Source organism: Microtus pennsylvanicus, chromosome 1 (assembly GCF_037038515.1).
Source record: "Microtus pennsylvanicus isolate mMicPen1 chromosome 1, mMicPen1.hap1, whole genome shotgun sequence".
In the NCBI taxonomy this organism is placed as follows: domain Eukaryota; kingdom Metazoa; phylum Chordata; class Mammalia; order Rodentia; family Cricetidae; genus Microtus; species Microtus pennsylvanicus.
The window spans coordinates 70,457,637-70,464,927 of record NC_134579.1 but is presented as its reverse complement, the minus strand read 5'-3'; the positions used below and the strand labels follow the sequence as shown (position 1 = coordinate 70,464,927).

The window sequence follows — 7,291 nt, the reverse complement described above, 5'->3', positions numbered from 1 at the left end:
TGCAAGTTTGTGGCGTTATGTAAAGCGTAGGACCCGTCATCCGTTGATTTTATTGTCTCTGTGTTCTTTTCTTTTCCTTTTGAATCGCTCAGGCATTTAAAATATGCATTATTTCAACCCCAGTACCACTGACAGAAGCTTAAATTTTTTTGGCCACATATGACAACCTCAACATACCCCCCCCCCCCCCCCCCCCCCCGCACACACCGCCCTTGGTGCAGCTTCCTTTTCCTCTCGGACTTTTACTGACAGGAGGCTTTCCTGCACTTGAAAGAGATGTAAAAGGATTTGCTTTGGTTTGGTTTGTTTCTTTCCAGGACAGCAAGTGGTGGGTTTACTCTTTCTGTTACTGTTGACTCTTAGGAAATTTCTGGCTGTTAGAAACGTCTGTGTGGGTACGTGTTTGCTTGTCGGCTACAAAATTCTCTGCAGCCAAATACGTGTTTGTGTTCTGCTTTTTCTTAAGGTCTGGAACTTTTTTTTTCCTTTTCCCCCAACCCCCCCTGGGTTCGTTTCAAGGTCGTTAGAGGAAAGAAAAAAAAAATCTCTTCGGTGCGTGTTGAAGGGATCAGCCTGAGGGAATTCTAAAGGCCTGCCTGCCAGGATCACAGACACTGCGTGTGTTGAGAACAGGCTGTGCCGCCACTAGACGCACACTGCATGCAGTCCGGTCCTCTCGGCCCTGGAGCAGAGCTGAGAGGAGGAGGGGGTTGATCTTTCTTTCCCTTCTTTCTTCTTTTATTTTAAAGGTGAATGCAGGGCCGAATCCCTTTACTGTGGGCCCTGGTGTGTTTATTCATAGCTGCCAGTTTGCCTGTTTAATTGTTGGTTGTTTTTTGGGTTTTTTTGCCCTTCTACTCATCCCTGAATGAGGGAGACTCTTGTTTCTTTTCTGTCTGTCTCTTGAAAGAAGGGTGTGAGGGGAAAATAATATTCGGATTCCTTAAGAATGAACCCCAAGTGTTTGGAGCAAAAGAGGCTTTCAAAGGTCAGGCTGTTCTGGGCTTTAGCTGTGAAAGTCCTTCAAGCGGCTTGTTAAATCACGGATGGGCTCTCTGAAAGGTTCTGCAAAATGTCCTCATATATTAATTTCTCGTGAATATTTGTGGGCCACAACCCCAAACGTGGCCTTAAAAATACAGATGTGAGCAGAGCTCTGAGCGCTGCTGACGGTTTGGGGTTTTGGAGGAATCTCTGTCCCCCCAAAAGACGGTCCTGTAAGAAGTTTCAGCTATGTTGCTGGAGTAACACCACCACTTCAAAAGGTGATGTCACGGGCTTTAGAACTGCGAGAGTCCAAAGGACCTGATTGTTTTCCTCAGGGCTGGCACTTACAAAATCTGTTGTCTGTCCCCTAGAAATCTGAATATTTGAATACTTACTGGCAGATGAATTACTGCAGTCCCGAAGGAAAAGCCTGTCTTGGGAAGGAGATTTGAAGGCTATACATAGGCCTAATCCTACCACTGTTGTGGAAATGAACATTTTACTTCCAAGACACATGACTTTGTCAAATGGGTCCACGCTGCCGGGAAGCAGGCTAGCTGCTTTGGTTTTTGTATTTAGAGTTCCCATTCGCTCTCATTTTAGAGGATTAAATAAATCCCATTGGACCACAATGACACCCCGATGTTCTTTGTGTAGCTAGCTGTCTACCGTTCCCGAGCAATAAGTGCGTCAGTTTTCTAGCTGCAATTGTAGCTTTGCAACAGGAATTGTATGGTTTTGCTGTATTGCTATTCCTATAAATAGAATTACTTTATTTATTCTTTGATTATTTTCTTTGTCAAAGTGACCGTGTGCCTCATCCCGACTCCTACCCCAACCCTTAAACACAGGCGCGCAGGCACGCACATCTTGTCCTGTCCATCTTGTGTTCTCTTTGACACGCCACTCTTAGCCCCATGGGGGCGCTGCAGAGCAAAGGGAAATGTACTCCCTCAGGCGGTAGAGCCAACCAGAGTGGGGGCTGGGAAGGAATTTACCCTTCTCATACCTCAAGCCCTGCTTTGATTCTCTCAAGAGTTTCCGGAACAAGAGCCCACCAGGCCTACTTATAGATAATTATCCCCATCACCAGAGGCCTTACATCCTCCCTGGGACCATGCGCCAGAGTTTGTATGCCTGTGGTGAGTTTTTGTTGTTTTTGCTTTCTCTCTCTCTCTCTCTCTCTCTCTCTCTCTCTCTCTCTCTCTCTCTCTCTCTCTCTCTCTCTTTCTTTCTCTCCCTCCTTCCCTCCCTCCCTCCCTCCCTCCCTCCCTCACCAAAGTGTTGATGTTGGAAGAGATTGACCAGCCTCTTTTCTCTCTCCTGAATGTTGAGGAAAACTGTGCTCTAACCTTTGGATTTCTTCGATTTTTGGGAAAGTAACTTTGTCAAGTCTTATGCCAGCTTAATCTCTTTCTGAATATCCTTCCTCCCCTCATTATTAGTCTTTCCCCATCACTTCCAGTTATGTGGACTCCCTGAATTCTACAGTGCTATCATTGGGCTAAAAAAATAAATAATTAAAATTGGCATATATTCAGTGTCCTTTAAATTATTGTTATGGAGCCCACACAAGCAATTCTATTCCCTAGGGTCCTAAGGAATATTTCTGCAAACTTAAGAATACCATGTATCAACTAATGCCATGATTTAATATTCCTGGTTGCTATTCCCCAGAACAGAGGCCCGGCCAGGCCAGCTTCCATGCCGACCCACGGACTCAGCATAGGAATGGGTCCCTGAGCACAGCTGCTGGGTAAACAAAAGCTTTAATACATAATAAAATATCCTGCTAGTAATATTACATGTGTGTAAAGAATGGAACATATTTCACACCCAGTTCCTATCACAAAACCTTTCCCGCAATTCAGCTATCTTTGAAGAGGAGCCTATGGCATAAAGATTGACCTGTCCATTGTCCCGTAACCTCTCTGTGGAGGGTTAGAAGTGTGTTCCAAACTGCTAGGAGATTCTGGGACCTTCATAGGTCTCTAAAGTGTCCTATCAAGAATGTAGATTTTAGAACAAGAAGGGGCCTGACAGATAATCACTTCTCCGGGTCCTTCTTCCCGAAGGCGGACTGGCCCTATGAAGGGGTGTTGCTAACCTAGGATCCACGAGGCTGTACGAATAGAGGGCCGGCCCTACATCATTTCTGAAGCTCAGGCTGACCTGACAGTCTGCCCTTGGGGCTGTGCATCCTGTCTCTTGCAGAATAGAGGAAAGTAAGACTACATTAGGTTTCACGTAAATTGTAGCTGGTTCTGAGAACCAACCCCCGACCATGCTTATGGGAGCTTGTTTGGCCATTTGGGTTTGGTTATGTGCGTGGCCTGGGCTCTGGAACGTGACGTTTGAAGAGTCTGGGGAGATGTTTGTTAAAGTGTGCCTCTTTTTCTTCTTCTTCTTCTTTTTTTTCCTGAGACAGGGTTTGTCAAGCTTCGGAACCTATCCTGGAACTAGCTCTTAGAGAGCAGGTGGGCCTTGAACTCCCTGAGATCCTGCTACCTCTGCCTCCCAAGTGCTGGATTAAAAATGTGCACCACCACCACCTGCTAAAGTTTGCCTCTTTATTGATGTCAGACCCTCCCCTCATTTAAAACTGCTGTAAACAAGCCAAGCTAAATCTGTAACCCCAGTACTCGGGAAGGTGGAGGGGAAAGAATTAGCTGTTCAAGGCTGCGTAGCCAGTTGGAAGCCAGCCTGGGCTACATGAGGACTCATCTTGGAGAGACAAACTAAACAGCAACAAACAAAAAGACCAACCTGCATGAGCCCTGCTGAATATTAACCCTTAGACACCAGAGAAGACTTGTGCGTTTTTAAGAGTGCAGGGTTAGGAGAGTGTGGGAAGGTGGAGGGCAAAGGAGGAAACTGAGCAACAATGTGGAGGTCTTGGGATAGGAGGGGGACAGACACAGGCTGAGTCCCAGCTGTCACCTTCTGAAGAGGATGCAGCTACTTTTCATTTTCTCCTCCTGCTCAGAGCGGGTTCATTCGCTCATTCGCTCATTCATTCATTCATTCTTCATTCTTTGTCATCATCATCTTTGTCACCGTTATCATCTGCTCCCCTGTAGCAAACCTCTCCAGCCTGACTTAGAACTTTTCCACGACGATGCTGATTGTCCGTGTTTTCCACGCTGACTTAGACAGGCCAGGCATATCTGGATTTTAAAATGGAGAAGTATTGGGGATGGGAACACGCAATCATTTTGGTGTTTTGCATTCGATCACTGTTTTGAATAGCAAGGTTTTCACTTCCTATGAAACCTTAGCATGAGGAAAAGCGGAAACTGGACTATAAAGTGAGAGCGACGTGGGGAGGAAGGAGCCTGGGTGTTTGTAAACGCAGAGCGGCTGGCCTGCCTGCCAGGCTGCTCTCCTGACTACCTGAGGCTCGGAGTGGAAAAACTTGATTTACGTGTTGTGCCTGCCTCTTTCTTTTTTTTTTTTCTTCTTCCCCACACCGCCCTCTCTACACCTGACCGTGCACAAACCTATCTGAACCTGGCTTGGTGGCAGGGAAGACTGAAGAGCGGAAGAATGTGTGGAGGGAGGGCGGGCTGGTACTTTTCCATTCACATCTCCACAGTGGCTTTTCTTGTTTATTTCAGCCTCCGCCCGCAGAAACTTTTTCAGCTGCCTGAAATTCAAGTCATTAAACTGTCCCCCGAGGTCAGGCTGCCGAGGCTGGGTGCGTGTGCCCTACATGCCAGTGTCTGTGTAGCCTGTGCACACACAAAAGAACACAAACCTGGCTCTGAGGTACACAGAGTGAGGGAGGAGAAAAGGCTGGGCTGGCTGCCCAAAGCTCTTGGTGTCTAATTACAAAGCTGCCTGGAACTGTTTAGAAGGCAAGGGGCAGAGCCACTGTGAGGACTCAGTTTCCTCACCCATGGGAAGGGAGAAGAATAGCCCAGTGACTTACGGAGTGCCAGGGGGCTGTGGCTTTTACGGCTCTGTATCCAGACATACATGTGTGCCGCTTTAGAATGGGGGCAGAACAGGTCTGGTGTGTGTCTGGGTCTGGGCGTGGTGCTGGAGGTTAAAATGTAAGCTTTCCAAGTAAAGGAAGGCAGTCCTCAAATACTAGCCTTATCAATTTTTAACCAGTTGTAGGCCAAAGTTTCTGATTGTGCTGAGTGAGTCCAAAAGCCAAGGGAAGGTTTCAGATGCTCAGGATCGGAAGAGGCAGGTTCCGAGACACCGTGCCCCCTCACTCACCCCAGCTCATGATCAGAGGTAGCAGGCACTGGAAGCTTTTCTGCCTTTCAGTTTTTTGTTATTTTCTTTCTTTATTATTTTTGTTCGGGAAAACTGTCCCAGTCAATGAGAAAAAAAGAAGGACAGCTGTAAGCTGGGTAGTCTTGAAGCCACGGGACTTCTGGTGAATCCGGGAAAGACTTCCTGACGTAGAAAGGGAGGCATGGACAAGCAAGCAGGCAAGCAAGCAGCTTCCAGAATCCATTAGACCAAACTTGAAAGGAATGACACATACTTTCTATTATTATTTCCTACACATTGTTGCACTCTGGTCTTTGAAAAAGAAAGGTCTGATGTCTCTTGAGGCCTGATCGTCTAAACAATCTATGACCTTTTCCTGGCATGGTCAGAAAATAATACAGTTCCCTGAATTCTTTAGCAGTGTTCTTCCTACCAATCGTCCACCACTTACAATATCTGAATACGGGACCTGTGTGTAAGGAGGGGTGAAGCCAATTACATTCCTTCAGCCTACGACTCTTAAGTGTGCTAAAAGTGGGAGAGGCCTTCCCTCTACCCAAGCCAATGTAACAGATCTGATGTCACTAGAAGTTCACCCTCAGAGAGAAGGCATCACCGTGCACTGTCACCGAGTTGGATCCAAAGCTCATGCCCAGGCCTGGAACTCACTGTGGTAACTGCATTGTTCATTAGTGAAAGCAGGAATAGGGTGGGCAGCCTGGTACAGACGCTGTTTTGCATGCCAGAGTGAGTGGCGTTCTGTTAGTGGTGCGCTCACATGACTGCAAGAAGGCCGTAATTCCCATACAGGTCTTAGGTTCAGGACCATAGAGTCACACAGTGCTGTGGTTTGCTGCTCTCACCAAGTCTGCAGCATCTTACAAAAAGGCAATTGCATAGTACACTGTGCACACTGGTGCTTAAAATGTAAGCTCAGAAATGTGTTTGGCCTTGAAGCAATGACCAACAACAGGCACACATAGTGCCCAAACCTGAGTTTCTCATATTCGAAATGGAGTTTCTCTAGATAGCCCTGGCTGTCCTGACTCTCCTCTATAGACCAGGCTGGCCTCAAACTCAGAGATTCACCTGCCTCTGCCTCCTGAGTGCTGGGATTAAAAGTGTGTGCCACCACTGACCAGCAGTCTAATATCTCTTATTGAGACGAAATCGAGAAAGAAGACTCTTTGGGGAAAGGGTCGCATTTAGAACCAGAATGGGAAAGGACTAAATAAAAATGAAACCGGGTGGAAGACATGAGGTATATAATTCTGAAAACAAAGCTACAGTCAGGGTACTTCCAGGTTACATGGGACCCTAGTGCAGAGCTCTACCAAGGATGGACAGATTTGGGCAATGAAGTAGAATAATATTTCAGATTATCTAAAATATAGAATAACCATCCAGACGTCCATATAATAGAAATTATTTTTAAACATTAATAAGCAGAAGAAAAAAGACAAATAACCAATGCAAAAATCCAAATAATTTATATAGGGGAAGCATGAATCCTAACTCTTTATAGACATTTATTCATCTGTTTACTTATTTGTTCATATGTGTGTGTGTACACATTTGTCATTGTGTATGTGTGTTTTGTGTGTATGTATACACACATTTATCATGGTGTGTGTGTTGTGTATATGTGTGTGTAGATCAGAGAATAACTTTGCTAAAGTCAGTTTTCTCTTTGGATTTCATAGAACCTTTTCCCAAAGATACAATATGTAAAAACGAGTAAAGGAAAGTTAAAATGAAGAAGTCTGGCAACCCTATCTGAGCCCGATGCAAAAACACTGCCAACAATAACAAATCATGTTGATAGTATGTGCCCGTTCTACGATGTGATAAACGTAGGGTTTTATCTTTGTGGTCCTATTTCCGTAGCCCATATCTAATCATAAGAAAAACATCAAGCATGCTAGTAGGGACATCCTACAAAAAGCTTGACCAGCATCGTCTGAAACAAGGCAGGTCAGAGGGAGTACCACAGCCAAGAGCAGCCTAAGTGACATGGCTACCAAACAGAGGAGCATCCTGGATGGGATCATTGAACAGGAAAAGTCCTAAGAGAAAA

At 45.7% G+C, this 7,291-nt stretch overlaps 1 long non-coding RNA gene across 1 annotated transcript; it reads left to right on the top strand.

Moving 5' to 3' along the window:
- The first annotated feature begins 227 nt into the window (after positions 1–227).
- LOC142846937 (uncharacterized) lies at positions 228–3,637 on the top strand. The gene is made up of 3 exons (XR_012910094.1): positions 228–2,129; positions 2,665–2,743; positions 3,416–3,637. It is a non-coding gene; the product is annotated as an uncharacterized LOC142846937 (long non-coding RNA).
- Positions 3,638–7,291: the final 3,654 nt, after the last annotated feature.